The sequence below is a fragment of the Gopherus flavomarginatus genome, chromosome 7 (assembly GCF_025201925.1).
Source record: "Gopherus flavomarginatus isolate rGopFla2 chromosome 7, rGopFla2.mat.asm, whole genome shotgun sequence".
Lineage (NCBI taxonomy): Eukaryota > Metazoa > Chordata > Testudines > Testudinidae > Gopherus > Gopherus flavomarginatus.
Window position 1 is genome coordinate 60,098,282 of NC_066623.1, and position 22,172 is coordinate 60,120,453.

Sequence of the window (22,172 nt, forward strand, 5' to 3'; positions counted from 1 at the left end):
TTCCCAAGGCTGCTTACAAGGCAGGGAGTCAAGAAAGTGGCAGGACTGATAGCAGCAGCTGCTGAGGACACTACCAGGGAACTGCCTGTGGCTCCTCCAAATCCAGATAGTGAGCGCAGAAGCATACAGGACCAGGATGTGGGTACTGAGCTAGGCTGGTGCTTTCCCACCAGCACTGACCTCAGAGTTGGTCACCAGGGCTGCCAACTGAGAAATCCCCCATACTTGGCCTTAGCTGGAGGATTGCTTTCATTTCCCCTGGACTTTCTTCCTGGGAGGTTAGAAAGCTGGGGAATTTTGGTGGCACTGAATTCATGCTCAAACCTTCCCTAGAGCATCTGAATATCTGGAAAGGGGGCAGAATCTGCTTTTCTTGGTGGAAGGGTGGAGTATCCTCAATAAATGTCTGAAGGAGAATCCCCTTTAGCCACAAGGAATTTCATCTGAGGTCCCTGCCAGAGGACACTTGTCTGCACTTTTGCAATTAAGTCACATCTTATCATCTGAGGGTATTGAGCTGAGCACGTATCCTGCACCAGCTCACCCAGCCTTACGGGGCACCTGCAAGGAATGCAGGAAAGAGAAAGCAGAACTGCCTGTGAATAGGTCATGGCTGGCCCCTGGGCTCGCTTCCCTCCCCCACTCATTCTTAAGGAACTAAATTAAGGTACTTATACCAGCTCCTAGTCCGACTCCCTAGCCTAACTTCAGCTTCAGGGTTGCCCAGTGAAGTTCAGCTGCAGGGGGAAGTACAGCAGCATGACTTTGAAAGGGAAGATGCCACTTCCTCCTGCAGCTTGCTGGCTTTACAACCTGTTGTCATTTCTATATCATAATCTGACCCCCTCTTGTCCTTGCACCTGTCCCCTCTGCTGGCTGCATGCTGATACCTGTCTGTAAAGGGCTGATATCCTAAGATAGCAGCCTGGATGGACCAACTAGAGATGGGCTATGCTTTGGGTCTTACAAAACCAAAATCAGGAGTGGTTAAAGATCCATCATAGTGAGAACACTGCAGTGTGGGAGGAGGGTGTTGGTTTAAAGGTTCTGCTTCCAGCAGTCGCTCGTTACACCTGGGAGTCAATAGATACCCAAACAAATGCACTTAAATTTCCCTAGGTGCTGCTGTAATATAAATAACAGAGCCAGCTGGCAGAAGCAGGTGCAACCCCATTAGCTTCATGTGTGGCTGTTAACCTGGCCCTGAGGACTTTACCACCAAAGCCCCTCTCAGAATGATTTGGATCTCTTTTTAAATGCTGAAAAGAATGTAAATGAAAAGCAATGTAAAGGGGCTAGTCAATTAGTCCCCCTAGAAAATCAATGAATAGAGACTCAAAACCCCATTAGCTCACTTGGTAGCAGCTATTGCTCAAGAAAATGCTACGGTGTGTGAGGAAGGAGATGCAGAAATGACTTATACTTATGAAGCAGGAAGGATGCTCTAGTGGTTAGGGCACTACACTGAGACTCAGAAGATCTTGGTGCAATTCCTGGTTCCACCACAGCTTCTGTATGTGACTGTGGCAGGTCACTTAGTTGTCTGTGCCTTAATCTTTATCTGTAAAATGGGGATACCAGCACCTCCCAAGGGTGCTGAGAGACTAAGTACGTGCTGCTCAGATACTACAGTGATTTTCAGATAAGATTGTAGGAAGTAAGGTGTATGCTGCTTTTTGAGCCTTGGAGGGTGTTGTGCATGAGCTTCTTATCCATGATGCTTTTGCATCCTTCTCTGGGCCAGTTCTGTGCTTGAGCGCCAGGTTTTACACAAGATTCCTTCTGGAAAGTTGACACTGAGTCTGTCTCGCAGGGAAATCCAGCCGCTAGGAAAGTTTTCTCTCTCTGCGTGATGTGGTAACCAACAACACAGCTTCTTTTAATTTCCAGGCCTTGCATATCAAGGAAAATAGTCCCACCCTTGATCAGCAGCACCGGAACAGCATGACCTTTACAGAACCAGCAGCAGCAACCTGTTTTGTTTAGGCTGTGCCGATGCATCTTGGTGATATCCATTCAGCTATCCAAGTAGCAATACCAGCACCTGAGAGTAGAGCAAGCTGACTGTGCAGTTAAATTGCCCTGGACAGTAGCTTTTGGTTCCGATTTACTGTTGGGAGTGGAAACTTCTCTGATCTGAATGGTTTTCATCCCTGAACTCATTACCACGCTGACCCCTTCTGGGAAGAACAGGGAAGGCCGCTTGTCGCTGCAGGCTCATCATGTGCCTGAGAATGTCCTCTGAGCCATTCCAGACTCCAGCTGGTGTGTCAGCTGCACACAGAGGGCCTGGAAGTCAGGCTAGATTTCCTGAGGCCATTGGGGCGTAGGTCACCCTGAAATTACCCTGCAGATGCTTCAAAAACAAACCATTTATGGTAATACCACTGAAGCACTGCGATAGCAGGAAACCTTTAACTTAAATGCTGCAGATGAGAGAGTGACAATAGTATACCATTATTTATCCCTTCCAAAAGCCTAAGCACTGGACTGGCCAGTAGGAAGGGCTACTGCAGTACCCCAAATTAATAACAGATCTCACACAGTGTGTAGTTAATGTGGGACTTGCTGCCATTGGCAGTTGTTGAGGCAAATAGTATTGTTTTTTTAGAAGAATAGGTTTTAAGAATAGCACCTAGTGTTACCAGGGAAGATACTCTAAAGGCTAACAATCCACATGCTTCAGAGCACAAACTAACCTTAGCAGTTAGGGTCAGGAGGAAACTTCCCCTCTTTGGTATAGTACCTCATAAACTAATCAGGTACATTGTGGGTGTCCTGTCCCTGTGCACAAGGTTTTAGTTACTGACTGAGGCAGGATGCTGGATTTGGTGGATACTGGTCTATTTCATTGTTTGCAGGGACTAGCCCATTTTTTTCCCCCTGAGTTTCTCAGATTTTTTCTTTGAGATTTTCTATGCTATGTCCTTGGGTGAATTAGTTGCTTTTTAGTTTTTTCTACCCACTCAAGCACCATGCTGTGCTTGTGCTTGTGGGGCCCCTTCTGCTGCTGCTTACCTACTAAACCTTAAATGCAAAGAAATGCACAGCAGGTATATGAGATACTTGGTGTTGTAGCCAAAAGCACATCGAAATTGTAGCTCCAATAACAGACTTTTGTTTTCTTGTACACCAAAGACCTCTAGTGGACATTTGAAGCAGCACACCAGATAAAATGCCATCTGATATAATGGAATAGACAAGGACCACTTTCTTAGAAGAGGGGAGACAGGAGGGAGTACCATGTCCGAACACTCCTTGTTGGCTTACACGAGGTTATTTATAAAGCTTTCCCCATTCCACACCCCTGCTGTCAAAAGTGCCAAGAACATACATAGACAGTGCATGACTGGAACAGATCACTTGGGAAAGAATCAGTCCTTGTTCAGGACACTTTTGTATATTTGTTGCATCCTGCATATGCAATCTTTGTATCTTCTGCTGGTGTGGGCAGAGCAGGTAATTTCTTGTTGCTTAGCGGTTAGGCAATGGATGACAGGCTCATTTTCTAAATGAGCCAATAGGCTTGGTTCTCCCTCTGACCCCTTACATTGGTTGTGTGCACTGGGGCCCTAGAAATCTAAAGAACCTGGAGGCTTTGTGTATTATCAAACAGTAACAGTTTTGTGCCAGTTGAGGTCACTCAGCACTTTATGGTGGCTGAACCCTCAATGCACACCTTAGAAAAGCCTGCTGATTGAGACGGAGCCCTACGGATCTCAGCCTCTGTCAGTGTGTGGAGTCTCTGGAGCCAGGCCCACCTGCCAGCAGCTATATCAGCCTACTGTCCTACCTAACACTGTTTATGCCAAGATGCCCCTGCTCATGGGGGGTCCACATCAGTTCCAAATCTCTGCACAGGCCACTACTTGTAACAATGACCTGGCCGGATCAGCAATGGGGACTAAAACTGCCAGCTATGACTCTAAAAGAATTCATCTTTACTGCTTAAGCAAGAGGAGCACAGCTGCTAGCACAGATAGTAGCAGCCACACAAACTTTGTTATACAGTCTGGCCACTAGAGGGGGACAAAGAGCCCGCAGGCTTAATATTGTTTACATTTAAAAATCCCGCTAATGTTAAAAATGTATTGAATGTGTGCAAAATGGGATTCCCTCCTCCTCTCTTCCTCCGAGTTTTATAATTCAGATAAATCCCAGCCAGTTTTCATTGTGATATTCATTGGCACTTATTAATAAAGGCATCACCCTGCTAAACTGCTATCCCAGCCACTTTGGATGCCAAGATGTTAATAACTATACACTAATGACATTGATTCCCCCTCTGCCTCTCTGAGCTCAAACACAGCTGGCCTGTTTTCAGTCAGAAAATAAATCACTTTCAGGCAGAGCTCAGACCTGGCTAATTTCATCCTGATAGGTGAAACTTTGAGCTATTTATGAACACCTGAAAGCAGGGATAGGTTGGAGTTACTTCAGTCACCTTAACTGCAGCTGGAGCACTAGTCAGAACTGCAAGCTATAGCTAATGGGGCTGGGGGGAGGCGGGGGAGGGAGCTCAAGAGTTGAACTAATAGAGTTGCCCTTTTTAGCTCATTGGGTAGGGGCCTGAGTACATGGACGAATGGATGGCGCACAGAAAGCTAGCGAGGTTCTCCTGTTTACTTCCTTGTTGGGAGTATGTTCTGCCCTGGTTGAGGAGGATCATCCTTTTATACAGAACAATGCTCTGTACCAGTAACCTAGTAAAGCACATCCATGGCAGCTAAAGCTACAGCGTAGCTCAGAAGGAAGTGCTGCAAGATATTTGATAGCAATGTGTACTGATCCCTGAGCCAAGGAAATTCTCAGGACAGGCAGTGTCTGTTAATGAGGCTTGTGCTACACCAAAATACCACTGATAGAAACAGTGGTGTTCCTTTTCCACTATGGAGCCATGGCACAGGCATTTCCCCTAGAACAGGGGTAGGCAACCTATGGCATGCAAACTGATTTTCAGTGACACTCACACTGTCCGGATCCTGGCCATCGGTCCGGGGGGCTCTGCATTTTAATTTAATTTTAAATGAAGCGTCTTAAACATTTTTAAAACCTTATTTACTTTACATACAACAATAGTTTAGTTCTATATTATAGACTTATAGAAAGAGACCTTCTAAAAACATTAAAATGTATTACTGGCTTTCGAAACCTTAAATCAGAGTGAATGAATGAAGATTCGGCACCCCACTTCTGAAAGGCTGCCTATCCCTGCCCTAGAAGATGTGGTGTGTTAGCTTTTGCCCAAGAGTCCTTTGTCCCAGCAGCTCATGGTTAGCCAGACCCACATTTTGCATAACTACAATAGGCCCTCAGAGTTATATTTCATATTTCTAGTTTCAGATACAAGAATGATACATACATACAAATAGGCTGACCACACTCAGTAGATTATAAGCTTTGTAATGATACCGTACAAGAGACCTTTTGAATGAAGCACATTCTAGTTACATTATATTCTCACTCATTAGCATATTTTCATAAAATCATAGAGAATGCAACATCACACACCTTAAAAACCCTGAGTCTCTATGTCCCAGCCCCGGCCTGTAAGCGATTTAAACCGCAGCAGCTGCAGGGCAAGGGGAGTCAGCCTTGGCAGGACGAGCCCCATAAACAAGCCAAGGGGTAAAAGCGCTGCCTGAGCCACCCGCCTCGACCTGTAAGAAGCAAGGGGCCAAACAGTGGTTTTGAGGGGGTGCCTGAGGGTGACCTACCAGACTATTCCCTGGATCCATCCTTCCCTGTGTTCTCCAACTGCCTTTCCCTCTTCCTCCCTGCCTGGACAGCTATAATCTTGGACCAGTGGGTCCTCAGCACATTGAAGCAGAGTTATACCCTTCAGTTCCTTTCTACTCCCCTTCCCACCCACCTTCCCTGTCCCTCTTCAGGGACCCCTCTCACAAGAGTCTCCTCACACAGGAGGTACAGGGGTTACTACAGCTGGGTGTGGTGGAAGAAGCTCCTCTCGAGTATAGGAACAAGGGATTCTATTCCCAGTACTTTTTAATCCCAAAGGCCAAGAGTGGTCTACAGCCCATCCTGGACCTGTGAGACCTCAACAAGTACCTAAAGAAGTTAAAGTTCCGCATGGTTTCCATAGCTTCTATTATCCCCTCCCTGGATCCAGGAGACTGGTATGCCACCCTCAACTTGAAGAATGCGTATTTCCACATAGCAATCTTTCAAGGACACAGACACTTCTGGTGGAAGACGTTTACGGTGGGGCCCCACCACCAGGGCTGGCCTTAGGATGGTGCCCTAGGCGAGATTATTAAACTGGTGCCCCTGTGCCTGATCTGCTCTTAGCAACACAAACATAAGCTTACAGTATTGGAAAACTTGCCACATTCACATTATTAAAACCAGTTTAACTTAATTAAGCACACTGTAATGCTGATGGACTAGCACTAAAGAAGCAGCACTATAGAAAAAATTCTGATATGACAGAATGATGCAAATAATATTTTTTTAATTTATCAACATTTTCTTGGAAATTTATATGAAGAGGTATTGAAACAAAGATTTGTTTTTAATTAAAAGCAATCTTTCTGGCTTTTTTGGCTGCAAAATCAGTAATAATGTCATCGTATGATAAAGACAAAGTCGTGTCTTGTTCGATTGCAAGAATAGCAAGACCAGTTAAGCATTCCTGACTCATTGTAGAGCGGAGATAGTTTTTAATGAGCTTTCGTTTTGAGAAACTCCGTTCTCCTGATGCTACTGTTACAGGAATTGTCAGTAGAATACGAGTGGCAATGTACATATTAGGATATGTCAACAAGTTTGCAGGTATGAATAAACTGTACAATGTCCATCACCGATTTTGCATGTGGCAACATTGATGACAGTGTACTCAATTCTTCGTACAGTTCAAGTCCATTTAAATCAAAACTATCACCGTGCTTCAGGAGGCTCTCTAGGTTCTTGCACTTTGTCATGAGTTGCTCTTGTTTTCCTATTTTGTTGAATTTAGTTATGTCATACAAAAATCCAAACTGTTCATGGTGTACTTGCAAGGTATTAAATCTTTCATCAACAGCAGATACTGCTTTATCCATCACAACATTAAAAAACTCAATCTCAAATTTCTTTTCTGGATCGTCTATGGGCATGATCTGCTGTACAGATTCTTCACAAAGAAGTGTCACTGGCCTTTTTAACTCATATTAACTATGTATTTACTTTATGAAAGCTGGAGAAAACATTGTGAAAACATAAAACACTGGCTGCCCAACTTCTGGGCTGGCAAAAGTTATACTGACTCACAGGGAAAAAAAAAAGCAGGAGAATCTTAGTACAACATATGGTCACTCTATACCAGGGGTCGGCAATCTTTCAGAAGTGGTGTGCCAAGTTCACTGTAATTTAAGGTTTCTCGTGCCAGTAATATATTTTAATGTTTGTAGAAGGTTTCTCTCTATGTCTATATTATATAAATAAACTATTGTTATCATCTGAGGTCTTGGCCACCGGTCCTGCTCAGGCCACTGCCAGCTGAGTAAATGAAACCCCAAACCGGCAGCGGGCTGGTGGCTGGAACCCTAGACAAGGATCCCAGGCCCTGCTCAGCCCGCTGCTGGTCTGGGGTTCTGACCACCAACTCCTGCCAGCCAGGATCCCGGCTGCCAACCCGCCCTCAGCCCGCTACCAGCCTGGGATTCTGCTCACCCAGGCTGGCAGGAGGCAGAGTGGGACTGGCGGCTGAGCTCCTGACTGGCAAGGGGCCGGCAGCCGGAACTCCGGAGTAGCAGTAGGCTGAGTGCTGCTGGCACCCCAGACTGGCAGCAGACTGAGCCACTCAACCCCCAACTGGCCCTGCTCAGCCCGCCACCAGCCCACTCAGCCCGCCACCAGCCCACTCAGCCCGCTGCCGGCTGAGTGAATGGAACCCCAGGCTGACAGCAGGTTGAGTGGTTCAGCTGGCCTGCTCAGCCCACTGCCAGCCTGGGGTTCCTTGGGGGTCCCCAGGCCAGCAGTAGGTGCTGAGTGGGGCTGATGGCTGGTATTCCAGCTGGCAATAGGGCAGGAGCCGGAACCCCAGAGCAGTGATGGGCTGAGCCGCTCAGCCTGTTGCTGCATACCATCAAAAATCAGCTCACCTGCCACCTTTGACACGTGTGCCGTAGGTTGCCGACCCCCGCTTTATACACTAGTAAGGAGATGAGCATATTACCGTTGTTGGCGGGCTCTTAGCAGGAGTAACAGGCTATAGGAAAGTCAGTCAACATTTTTTGTTTCTCTGATGAAAACTGACCACTCCCTGCCTCAAACCAAACCTGCCACTAATAATTGTCAACAACTTAATTTTCTGTTTTTGGCTAAGATATTGATTGTTTTTTAAAATATTGAAATTGGATTCAGGATTGTTAGCAAGAATTTTTGGCAAAGTTGTTAAATGACAATCTAAATGGCAACACAGTACTGCTTTCATGCTTGGCTCACCCCCCAGCCTGCTGGTCCAACAGCTGCAGTAGAGGAGGAGATACGTGGAAAACTGCAGGACCCCAAAATCCACCTCTTGGGGTGCAGAGTGGCAACAGCAGCAGCAAACCCTCAGGTCCAATCACACGCCAATGGGCACCACCACCAGCCTTACGGACCATGGTGAAGTTAGCACAGCATCTGATCTCAGGGACGGGGCACCCATGGAGCCACAGCAGCTCATCCTGCCCTGTGCAGCTCCCTCCGGATGAGGTGGATCACTGGCAGCTGCCAGCCCGGGGGAGAGGCGCTCCCCAGCTAGGGTGGCAGATCCAGATGTCCTGATTTTATAGGGCCAGTCCCGATATTTGGGGCTTTGTCTTATATAGGCACCAATTACCCCCACCTAGAGTGACCAGACAGAAAGTGTGAAAAATCAGGACAGGGAAGGGGGGGGGTAAAAGGAGCCTATATAAGAAAAAGACCCCAAAATTGGGACTGTCCCTATAAAATAGGGATATCTGATCACTGTACCCCAATCCCCTATCCTGATTTTTCACACATCTGGCTAACCCCAGCCAAGCCCTGTGTGACATTCCAATCCTGGCTGCCTGCCGAGGAAGTGAGTTACTTTCACTTTCATTCCTCAGCAGGCAGGCAGCCAGCCTCCCCTCCCCGCCAGCACCTCACTCAACCCAGCCCTGATGGAGGGGAGGGAGGAGGGAGAGAGGGGTGCCACAGAGCCTGCCTCACCTCACCTCAGCCGGGGGGAAAGAGTCACACTCACAGGTGAGCTCCTTTCCCAACCCCTATCCCCTCCCCTTCCCAGAGACCCCAGCAGCCAATCCCATTCCTCAGACTGTGCTGCATTCGGCTCTCTCTAGGACTCAGCAGCCCTGCTTCTACACTGTCTGGGCTGCCTGCAGAGTGGTGCCCCCAGGCAGAGTGAGGCCCTACGCGGCTGCCTATTCTGCCTATGCCTAAGGACGGCCCTGCCCACCACTACCAGTTTGCAGTCCTCCTATTTGGGCTGTTTACCAAGTGCATGTCGGTGGTAGTGGCTTACCTCAGGCACCAGGATATTCAGATCTACCCGTACCTTGACAATTGGCTTGTCAAAGGCAGCTCCAGGTCTCAAGTCCAAAGGGATGTCACGGTGCTTCAGGCCATGTGCTGCTCTCTGGGCCTACTGGTAAACAACAAAAAGTCGACGTTAATGCCAGTGCAGAGGATAGAGTTCATCGGAGCGGTCCTCAACTCGATCTGTGCCAAGGCATTCCTGCTGCTGGAAAGGTTCCACACGTTGACGAACCTCATCGCAGAAGTCTCTGTGTTCCCTCTGACTACAGCCAGGGTCTGTCTGCGCCTCCTGGGTCACATGGTAGCGTGCGCTTAAATGGTCCGCCATGCCAGGCTCCAGATGTGGCCCCTGCAACAATGGCTGGGGATGGTCTATTCCTAGTCCAGAGAGCCCCCCCGGAAAAGATTGTTACCATTCCCCAGGCAATACTTACCTCACTGCAGTAGTGAACCAACCGAAGGACAGTCATGGAGGGGGTTCTGTCTGACAGCCCCACTCACACCATTGAGTTGGTGTTGGATGCCTTGGACCTCGGCTGGGGTGCACATCTCGGTGATCTCCAAACACAGGGGATGTTATCCCCAGAGCAGGCAAAGTTGTACATAAATGTCAAAGAGCTCTGAGCAGTCCAGCTGGTATGTGAAGTCTTTCAGCCCCACTTGTCGGTCAAGGTGGTATGAGTCCTGATGGACAACACAGCCTCGATGTTCTACATCAACAGGCAAGGGGGAGTGCACTTGTCAACTCTCTGGCAAGAGGCACTCAGTCTATGGGACTTCTGCATCAGTCACAAAATCCACCTGGAAGCTTGTCATCTTCCAGGTTTCAAGAATATGCTGGTGGACCAGCTCAACAGGGACTTCTCCTCTTACCACGACTGGTCGCTCCATCCAGAGGTAGTCTGCATGATCTTCCAAAGATGGAACTCCCCAAGTGGATCTGTTCGCTACCAGACAACAGGAAATGCCACCAGTTTTGCTCTCAGCAAGGTTTGAACAAGGGCTCCCACCTCGATGCCTTTCTCCTGTTATGGTCAAGGAGCCTGATGTACGCATTCCCTCTGATACCACTCATCAGCAGGGTCCTGGCAAAGATCAAGGGATACAAAGTGCAGGTTATCGTGATCTCCCCAGTGTGGTGTTGCCAGCACTGGTTCAGCAACCCCTCCCTGGCCCCTGCCTAACTGCCCAGACCTGCTGTCACAGGACCACAGCTGGCTCCTACACCTCAACCTCAAGTCCCTCCACCTCTCGGCGTGGATACTGCGTGGCTGAACCCGGAGGAACAGACCTGTTTGGAAGGAGTCCAATAGGTCCTCCTGGGGAGTAGAAAGTCCTCAACCAGACTGACTTACCTGGCCAGGTGGATGAGGTTTTCCCGCTAGGCGTCCGAGCGTGGCATCTCTTCTTTGTGTTCTTCCATACAGGCTGTCCTGGACTACCTGCTCCATTTGAGGAGCAGGGTCTGGCACACTCTTCCATTAGAGTGCATCTTGCGGCCATCTCTGCTTTTCACCCGCTGATCCAAGGACAAAAGGTGTTTTCCCATGACATGACGGTCCGATTCTTGAGAGGGCTTGAGAGACTCTTCCTTCAGGTACGGACTCCTGTCCCACAGTGGAATCTTAACTTGATCCTCTCTAGGCTCATTGGCCCACCCTTTGAACCGCTGGGATCCTGCTCCCTTTCCCACCTGTCATGGATGGTTGCATACCTGGTGACAGTGAAGTCGGCAAGACAGGTCTCTGGAATTAAATCCTTGACCTCAGAAGCTCCGTACATGGTCTTCTACAAAGATAAGGTTCAGTTGCGACCCCACCCGGCCTTCTCGCCAAAGGTGGTCTCCACCTTCCATATGAACTAGAACATCTTCCTCCTGGTGTTCTGTCCAAAACCACACAAGACCAGTGAAGAGAGGTGTCTTCATTCCCTGGATTTCTGGAGGGCCTTGGCTTTCTACTTAGAACGTACCAAGCCTTTCAGAAAATCTACTCAATTCTTCATCTCTACAGTGGATAGGATGAAGGGTCACCTGGTGTCCTTGCTGAGGATTTCCAATTGGATTACCTTGTTCATAATGACCTATTAGGATCTGGTGGGCGTTCCACGGCTGCCACTTGTCAAAGCCCACTCGACGAGAGCGCAGGCATCTTCAGCGGCCTTCCTGGCACACATCCCTATCCAGGACATCTGTAGAGCTGCAATGTGATCCTCTGTCCACATGTTTACCGCTCATTATGCCATCACTCAGCAGGCCAGAGACGATGAGTTCAGCAGAGCTGTGCTGCAATCTACACGTCTGTGAACTCCTACCCACCTCCATGGGTATTGCTTTGGAGTCACCTAATATGGAATGGACGTGAGCAAGCACTTGAAGAAGAAAAGACAGTTACTTTTTCCGTAACTAGTGTTCTTCGAGATGTGGAATGGACATGAGCAACATGACCTACCCTCCTTCCCCACTGTTGGAGTTTCCAGCAAGAAGGAACTGAGGGTTTGGCGAGCTGGCAGCGCCCCTCTTACTATGCTGTGCAGGTGCCACTCCAGAGGGTGCCAGAGCCGGTCCCCTATGGATATTGCTGAGGGAAAAACTTCTAGCATCGGTGCATGTGGCGAGCACACACACCTAATATGGAATGGACACGAACAACACATCTCGAAGAACACCTGTTACGGAAAAGGTACCTGTCTTACTCTATGAACCCTCCCCAGCCCAGGTCACTTTCTTACAGGAAATTTTCTCCCAGCATGCCTTTCGGGGGCTGGCCCTTTAAATATAGCAGAGCCAGGCAGTTGCAGCCCTAAAACAGCCATTTTGCGTCAAGCTGCTGCATCTCCTTCTCTTCCTGCTGGTGAGTGTTTGGTCCTGTTATGTTTTCCCTTGCTTGTTCTGGAGGAAATGACACATTCTGACACTTGTGGGTGCTCAGAATTCACAAAGGGGTATGGGGATAGAGCTCCTCCTGCTGCCAGATTAGAAGCTCTGGCTGCTTGGAGCCAAAAGGAAAGCTCTCTGGTAGGATTCAGTCCTGCCAGATGGTGAGCCTGGGTCCCCGATCCAGCAGCGTATTCACTTGCGCTGGCACAACCTGTCTGGTCCTAGAAGGGGATTTGGACTCAGCCTTGCCTGTGACCAAACAGTTAATCCTCAGCTGAGCCTTGTCTGGTGCTGTAGTCACCATTAATAACTCCAGCTGTGAAAGAGTCAGGGTGGAATTCACAGAGGGGGCCAGCTCAGTCAGCTGGAGTTCCAGCCCAGGATGGGGCTGAGCCTAGAGGAGGAATGGGCAAACTTTTTGGCCCGAGGGTGTCTAGACTGCTGGCTGGACTTTTGGTGCCACAGAAGGGGCCTGGCCTAGGTGTGACTAACTGGAGGACTAAGTCCTGGACAGAAATAGGCCAAGGAGGTGATCAGCAGGGTTCTCTAGAAGTGAAGACCCCTGCAGTGCCATAACCTGATGCCAGGGAGTGCAGTGACTGGAGTCACATATGTGTGGAATGTCATTCGGCCTTCAAAGCATATGCTGGAGTGCGCTGTGCCTGATCAAGCTTTTAGCCTGTAACAGCACTAGGCTTGTGGTGTGCAGCTGAGCAGTGTGGATTCCATCTGCCCCGGCCAGCTCACTGGACTCTTCTGGAGGTGAGTAGAGTAGGTTGGATGCTTTGATGCAGTGGAATGGTTGGTATAAGGTGGGTTTCTGTACTGTACTAAGCACTTAGCTATCAGTGATCAGCCAAAGTGGAGGGAAGTTTGTGTTCAGGTCAGAGGGTCCTTGTGTGGCTGGCTGTGGAAGGAAATCTGTGAAAACAATCTGGTAGCTAATGGTATTTCCAGTATGAACTGTAGCTAAGAACAATGACTCTGCTTTGGGAGAAGAAGTGATCCGTGTGACCTGGCTTCTTTATTGTGTTTCCTGTGCAATAGCTGATGGGTTGGGATCATTTTGGAAACATGGAGGTGACACAGAGAGATGTTGTGGGTAAAGGAGGGGGGTTGATATGGTGGCTGCTGCATTCTACCAAAGAGCCAGCTCCGTTTCACTGGTGGGGGCTGAGCCCTGTCAAGGTAGTTTGTGGTCTATGGGACATGAAAGTACAACTCTGCTCTGAAAAGTCACTAAGAAAAAGAATACCCTCTCTTACTCTGCACACCTAGCTGCTCCCCACAGTGGTCTCTGCTTGTCTGACTGAAATAAGCTTTTACAGTACTTGTTTTTGACACTGCACAGCTACTGAGAGCATGGACTGGGCACTATTCTTGTGCTGACTCAATTAACGCGTCTGCTCATGAAGCTGTGACTGCAGATTTATTTTTTCTTTTTAGTCACTTGTTAGTCTAATATCTTCAGCTCCTCCTGGGCTATGGGAATGGAGTGACCTGGTTACAGGGTCTCTCTCTGTAAATGTAAAGTAGCACCTGAAGAATAGCTCCTGCAGTTATGCTAACTGGGGTACATGTTAGAACCCTTATGCTCAGGCGAACCTGGGGGGAAGAGAGGTTTCATACCTTGGCTGTGGAAAGCACTGCCTGCTTGTACAGGTGTATGAGGGGCCAGTCTTTCAAAGCACCTTGGTATCCATGTAGGCATCAAAGTAAGAGGCTGGATCTTCAGCAATGTTTGGCATATTGGCTGCATGTTGCATGCTGAGCTCTTTGGACAAGTGGACCCAACTGTGGGCACTGAGCACTTGAGCTCTTTGGCAAATCTGTGTCTTGTTTCTCTACTGCCTGATTCCTCTGATGCATCGGGCATAAGCTACTAGCTGGGGCAGGCGACTGGGTGGGTTACTGTAGTATGTCTGGTCTGGTCCTGTTCGAGTTGCACATGTTTATGTAGTGAGCTATCATCTGTGCTGTCTGCAGCCTGGGATGCTTATGGTAAATATCAGGCTAATTTCAATTACATTGGTGGAACGTCCCTAGAAGTGAATGGGTGCAGCATCCAGGTAAGGGAAGGCAGGGTTAGGCCCCAGGTTGTTGAGACCTAAACTTTGTACAGAACATCTTGGACATTCATATTGCCTGCATGGTAGGTGTCTGCATTGCACTGCACCCCTCTTATGCCTCTGGATTGCACACGTTCTGAGCAGGGGTTCTTTTATTTGTTGGTTACACGCCATCCATTGTAAACTACTGTGTCCCCTGCAGTGCTCTATAAATCAGACAGTATTCCAGCTCTCTGAACAAGGAATGAACAGCTCTAAGGGATTATTTGCATTTTATTTTCAGGCACTGTTTAATGGTGACTTTACAAATATCATTGCATTATGGGCCCCCGAGTCCTGGATTAATTCCAGTCTGGGTAATTGCATCCTGCCTAGCTAAAATACTTTCCCTGCCTGTCTCAGCCTTACATGCCTGTAGTTTCATTGGCAAAGATGTTCCTGTACTTTTACTCCAGGAAAAACTGTTGCTGACATCAGCTGGCTGCTGTGTTCCACCCCAGAGCTGGCTCCATTTCAGCAGTGGGCGACTTAACTTTTTATGTAGCTCTATAAACATTTTGGAATCCTTCCAAATGAAAGGCACCGTAGTGTAAATGCAGCCTTTATTCATAATAAACCCAGCACAGCCTTTACAAGCTACAGGAGCTGTGCTTTTACATTGCAACTCTCTAGCATCTGAATTTACCAAAGTACTTGGGGGATTTTTGCGGTTCCCAAATCGTTCTAATGTATTGTATTTGGTATCTAGTAAATAATATTCTTGTATTTCCAGGAATAAAAAAAATTGGCATGCTGGTTGCACGTAAGCTGTACAGTTGCCTCCCTCTCAGTTGGGGGCTGAATATAAACAATATAAATAGACTTGGTAAGAGTCAATTTATATTGTTAACTGTCATTAAAATGTCAGTTTCACCTTACACACAGAAATTGGTCAAAAAAATCCATCTACAGTAATCAAATGTGGGTTTCTTCTTTGTCCGACAAGTGTAGCCTCTCCTGCATCTAGCACCTGCCAAGATCAGAGGACTTGGTATGAAACTGTAGAACAATTAAATCAATAAAAATTGGGGTGGGAGGGATAAGGTTAAAAATAAACATCAATTTTATCCATCAAAATTACAAACAATGAAAAAACCAAAGTCTGCCGAACCTATGTATAAACATTAAGGATTTCTACTCAATCCACTTTGGCCGCTGCCCTATCCTCTACCATTTTAAATGAAATCACTCTGGTCAGAGCATAAACCCCTCTCAATTTGTCAATATCCTATCTCCAATAGTCTGAATATGGCTCGGATTGACTGACACAGTGGAGACATGAGGATCAACTGAGAAGCTGTTGAGAGGGCCCTTGAGTGGCAAGGATTGGGTGCCCTGATATAAGGCAAAAGTCAGGGTAACTAAAGTGAGTGTCTGTATGTTGTGCTACTATAATCTAGTAACAGTAATGGAAGGAGGCAGCATGGTCTAGTAGCTTGGTCATTGGCCTGCGGGGTCAGTAGGTCTGGAGCCCGGGCTCTGCTACTGAACTGTTTGGGCAAGTGTCTTCTCCTCTCTATGCATCTGTTTCCCTTTCTGTCCTTCTTCACTTAGCTCTTTGGGGGTGGCGTCGTTCACTGAGTGTCAGTACAGCACCTTGTCTAATGGGACACGGTCTTTGTGTGGCTTCTAGGCACTTCTGTGTTACAGCCACTTCCACAGCAACCTACCAGGTGATGTATTGGGTGTGCGGAGGCAGCAGAAGCACATGAGGTCTTACAGCAAAGGCTCTGTCTCCAATCAAGCATCCAGTTAAAGCAGGGGGTTTGAAACCCAAAGGTGGAATTGTCCCCTCTGGTGGGACATCTCCTGGAGGAGGAAAGTGACCTTGTGTGGCTCCCATGTGAGTGGTGCTTGGATGCCGAGGTGATGGAGACCTTGGACAGGCTGGACATGCCCCAAGGGGTCCCTGTGGCTGTCCTCCTGGACAAGTCATGTCCAGCCTGGTAGTCAGGAACCTACAGAGCCCAGGGCTCTGTTTCATGGCAAATACGCAGTGAGTTTAGATACCCCAAATGCTCTGTCTGGAGGGCTGCACCATAATGCTGCTTAGAATCCAGAACCAAAAGCAGTGATAAGGCAGGCTGCTCCGTAAGGCACTACTCACCCCACCTTACCCGAGGCTGGCTCTTTGCAGACTGACTGCACAAGACTCAGATCACAGGCTGCCCTACAGAGCCCCTGAGCCTGAAAGCAGGACTAGGAACCCCTTGCAAGTTAAAGTGATGGCTTATATTGAAAACTGTGTTAAAATTACACCATACCCCAGTACAGGGATGTGGATCTAGCCCTGTCCTACTCCTGCAATCCATTGATGGCTTAGCACTGTCCAATGATTGCAGTGTCTCTCACTTCTGTGACACTGTTCTGCAGAAAAGGAAACAGTTCTGCAGAAAAGGACCTAGGGGTTACAGTGGATGAGAAGCTGGATATGAGTCAACAGTGTGCCTTTGTTGACAAGAAGGCTAACAGCATTTTGGGCTGTATAAGTAGGGGCATTGCCAGCAGATAGCGGGACGTGATCATTCCCCTCTATTCGATATTGGTGAGGCCTCATCTGGAGTAGTGTGTCCAGTTTTGGGCCCCACACTACAAGAAGGATGTGGAAAAATTGGAAAGAGTCCAGCAGAAGGCAACAAAAATGATTAGGGGGCTGGAGCACATGATTTATGAGGAGAGGCAGAGGGAACTGGGATTATTTAGTCTGCAGAAGAGAAGAATGAGGGGGGATTTGATAGCTGCTTTCAACTACCTGAAAGGGGGTTCCAAAGAGGATGGATCTAGACTGTTCTCAGTGGTACCTGATGACAGAACAAGGAGTAATGGTCTCAGGTTGCAGTGGGGGAGGTTTAGGTTGGATATTAGGAAAAACGTTTTCACTCAGAGAGTGGTGAAGCACTGGAATGGATTACTTAGGGAGGTGGTGGAATCTCCTTCCTTAGAAGTTTTTAAGGTCAGGCTTGACAAAGCCCTGACTGGGATGATTTAGCTGGGAATTGGCCCTGCTTTGAGCAGGGGGTTGGACAAGATGACCTCCTGAGGTCCCTTCCAACCCTGATATTCTATGATTCTATGACACCTGCCCACCCAGTTCTGCACCACCTGCTTCCTGACTAGATTTAGAGCTGTGGACGGGAGTGAATGCTTTTCATAGCAGCACGAGAGCCAACACAGCTATACCCCAGGGGGTACTGAGCAGCTCTGAGGGGGAGTGTGCTGTGGAGACTGGCTGTTCCTCTGACACATCCCCTCCCGCTTTGCTGGGCCCTGGCTGCAAAGATGTGCTACAGAGGGGTCCAGGCTTCTGGGGAATGGGGCACATGCTGTGGAGCTGATACTCCCCTGTATACATCACATCCAAACTGTATCCATCTTAATCTGCTTCCTGATGCCATGTAAGGAGACAGGAGCATTGGGCCCATGGAATACAGGGGTCTGAGTCTCCTTGCTTACAGCAGTGCACGTCAGAAGTAACTCCATGGCACTGAATCGGTGTAGATGAGCTCACCAACAGGCCCAGTAGGTGTTAGCAGAATAATCTCCGGCTGGGAAATGCCCACAATCAGGGCCGGTGCAAGGATGTTTTGCCCCCTAGGCGAAACTTCCACCTTGAGCCCTCTGTCCACCCCGCGCCCCCGCCCTGAGGTGCCCCCCCGCGGCAGCTCCCCCCCTCCGCCCTGAGGCACTCCCCTTGCAGCAGCTCCCCACCCTCCACCCTGAGGTACCCCCCTGCCCCAGCTCACCCGTCCTGCCTCCACCCTGAGCACGCCGTCGCTGCTTCACTTCTCTCGCCTCCCAGGCTTGCGGTGCCTAAGCTGACTGGCGCCGCAAGCCTGGAAGGCAGGAGAAGTGAAGGAGCTCGCCCCTGCCCTGCCTCCTCCCCGAGCACACCATCGCTGCTTCACTTCTCCCGCCTCCCAGGCGGGGCAGAGGTGAGCTGAGGCGAGGAGTTCCCCTGCGTGCCACTTACCCCTTACTTGCTGCAGGAGGCCCACCAGCTTCCTCCGCCTAAATGCCGGTGGCGACCGGGGTGGCCGAAGATCCGGTCGCTGCGGTTGCTGCCAAAGAAAATGGCGCCCCACAAATCCTAGCACCCTAGGCGACCGCCTAGGTCGCCTAAATGGTTGCACCAGCCCTGCCCACAATGCAAAAGGAGGCCTTTGTAGGTCTGCTAGGATGGTGCAATCTTCCTGGGGGCTAATCCATCGTATATATTGCCTCTTAAAAATGGTCCACCTTCATGGCTGCAGAAGAATATGCTGGGGAACATTCTGAACACACGGAGTTGGGTCACGCACCCATTTCCAGACAGCCTCTTCCGATCCGGAGCATGGGCCAGGTTAGAACCTTCCCTCCCAGGTAACAGCAGCTAGTGCAGCCTTAGCCAGCACAGAGTACAGCAATTTCTGCCCAATGATGGCTTTTTGGGGGGTGGGTGGGGAGGGTTGGAAGCATCACTGTAAATGTTAACAGGTGGATTTTAGCAACGCCCAGCTGGTGTTGGTCTTGCAGCTCTGGATGTGTATTTCACTGATCAGCCACCAGGTGGGGCTGCAGCCCACAGTCTGAAGACCCCACCTCAGCAGAGGCTAAATTGTCACCTGGGCTGATGGCTAAGAGCCCAATGGCTGCAGCAGGGGGTGCTTTGCCTGGTGCAGTGCCAGCAGGCTGATCAAGGAGCCACACTGATAGGCTCCGAAGGGAGGCGGGAGGGGTCCTGGATGGGCCGTGCCTAGGAGCTGGGGGGGTAGAGGAAACGTGAGAGGAAGGTGACAGCTGAGCCAGGGGCACAAGGAAATTTCATACAAGGCCCCTTGCTCGGTAGCAGTAGGCGGGATGGGCTGGCTGCGGGGTGTCGGTGAGCCCTGGCCATGGCTGTCAGTGTATGAGATGGCGCCAGGGCTCTCTCCAGAGCAGGCAGGGGATCTGCCAAAGCATAGCAAGACAATAGGGGCCTGGCTGTCCCCGTGTGGATCTCTGGATTATTCAGTGCCCCCTCCCTTAATCCCTGGCGGCCCATCCTGGGTCAACCTTGTCCGAGGCAATGCCACGGCTTGCCCCTCCTCAATGGCGATGCTGTGTAGCCTGACATCAGCCCCGAGCTCCGCTTTGGAGACTGGTCCCCCGTCTGGCTCATGCGCCAGCCCTGGTGGGAAGGAGCCTGCGCTAGAATAATGACACTGCAGGCAACAGCAACGGCAAGAAAAATAACTGTTCCACTCACATCTCATCATCGACTGAAGTCATTTCAATCCATTCTCTCTCCCGCCTCTCCGCAGCTGTCCTGCTGAAAAACCAGCATCTTCCCTCTGCACACTGAGGAATTACTTCTCCCCTTGCTGCCCCCAGGAGCTTTTTGCTGCCAGGGACTTTGGCCACCTGCAATGGCTCTTACTTGGCAGAGCCATTCCCCTTTCATCTTCATTCCCCTGTAAACCGTCTCTGATCTGCTCCTAACTTTCCCAATGCCCCGGCTTCTGTGGAAGGTACTAACAGGAAGGGTGGGGCTGTCTGCTTTCCAGCCTTTAGTTCACTGAGCTTTTCCTTAAAACTTCCTGCCTCTTAGAGGACACTTCCAGTAGAAGACCAAAACTAACAGGTGTGGCAATACATCGCCCAGTAGAGATCTGGCTCAGCTCATCAGGGAGAGGCCAGGAGGAACTCACTTTCTTTTGCCTTCAAACATGGATTTTGTGGCATTGCCCACCTTCAAGAGCCTTAAAGGTGAAGTACAAAGGTGCTCACCATTGTGAAGCTGGTGTGGATCTATGTGCTGAATTCCCCCACTAACCAGGCTGGGAGTTGGGCATTCAGGACACAGGAAACCAAACCCCGAACATACCCCTTTGTAAAAATACTTGTACAGTATATTGCTGGCTATCCAGAGAGCATGGGGGCCATGGATTTGATTTGGATAACTGAGAGGGCAGGAACCATTCAGCAGTGGCTGAGGGTGGGGGTGTCGTCCTCCCCCTTGCAGTCCTGGCCAGGGGGGTCTCTGCTCTGCCCAGCTCACTCACTGTCATGGCAACAGGGCTGCACTGCCACAGGACCAGTGACCCCCGATCCCTGCAGAGGTCCTGGCTGGGGGTTTCTGCTCTGCCTTTCCATGACCTCAGCCTCCTCTCCACACCTTGTGACTGCAGGGATCAGAGGTCACTGTTCCGTTCACTTACCCCTTGACAGCAGGGCTGCAGAGAGCTCCATGAGCTGCTGCAGGATCCATTCAGGAGTGAGGAGGCCTCTCTCACAGCTGGGGGCTTGTCCTTGTTGTCCTGGTCAGGACCTGTGCTCTATTATCCAAACCTCTGCATGAGCCCAATCCCCTCCTTGTCCCCCAGCACGAGATAGATAGATACTCACTGAAGAGGGCATTTATCTATCTCATGCTGGGGGCCAACGAATGGATTTGGATAATGCGGCAGTTCGGATGACAGGGTTTTGGATAAAGGAGAATATGCTGCACCCTCCTAGAGGAGGGAGAGCCCTTTACATGTTTTAGCTCCCTCTGTGATTCATGGGTGGAACCTTCTGGGCTGAGACCACACTGAGGAGAGTCAGAAATTGCATGTGACCAGAGGTCCCATCTCCCACCCCAGGCTGTGGACCTGATGAGATGTTGCAAGGCTGGGCCTGGTGAGTAGGTGGATGGGAACCCTCCAAGGAACATCCCAAGAGCTGCAGGTGGGAGCACTGGTGCTTCAGCAGGTCCAGCACCGCCTCCTGGCATCCGTTCTGAACCAGGGGCCCAGCATGGCACTTTGAACAGTGATTTTCAACCAGAGGTATGTGTGCCCTTGGGGGTACACAGAGGTTTTCCAGGGTACGTCAGCTCATCTAGATATTTGTCTAGTTTTACAACAGGCTACAGAAAAAGCACTAGCGAAGTCAGTACAAACTAAAATTTCATAGCGACAATGACTTGTTTATACTACTCTACTTACATTTCCATGTATAGTATATATAATGTTTATATTCCAGTTGATTTATTTTATAATTATATGGTAAAAATGAGAAAGTCAGCAACTTTTCAGTGAGTGTGTGCTGTGACACTTCTGTGTATTTATGTCTGATTTTGTAAGCAAGTAGTATTTAAATGAGGTGAAACTTGGGGGTACACATGACAAATCAGACTTCTGAAAAGGGATACAGTGATCGGGAAAGGTTGAGAGCCACTGCACTAGAGAGTGCAATGCTGATATGAAGGGCACCTTCAGGTCAGGGGTAAAAGCTGGGCTCTGAATTCTTACGAGTCAATTATTGATGAGCAGGCAAAGGCCCATGACAGCACTGGCGGGAGGAAGGGTGGTGGTGGAATCCTTGTTTTCCTCGCCGAGTTCCAAGCTGGGTAAAGAGATTTTCAGAGAATTCTGATGGAAGCCAATTGGAGGCTGTATGTACCTCACACTTCCTGGTTCAGTGAACGTCTTCAGATCAAGACCCGTGTTTTCCCGGGAATACCTCAGCAGAATTCAGTGCATCCAATTCTCTTGCCCAGCAGAGCCCCTCTGCCTTTAATACTGTTGCCTGGCTGTAACTGAGAGCCAGATCTAACCATTCTTCTGCTTATGGTCATGCTTGATGCCCTATGGGCCATTGCTATCAGGGTGAAAAGCTGAAATATGCCTGCTGCGAGCCCTCCCTCAGCACCACTCCCTCTCTAGTAACCTTTATCCGTTCTA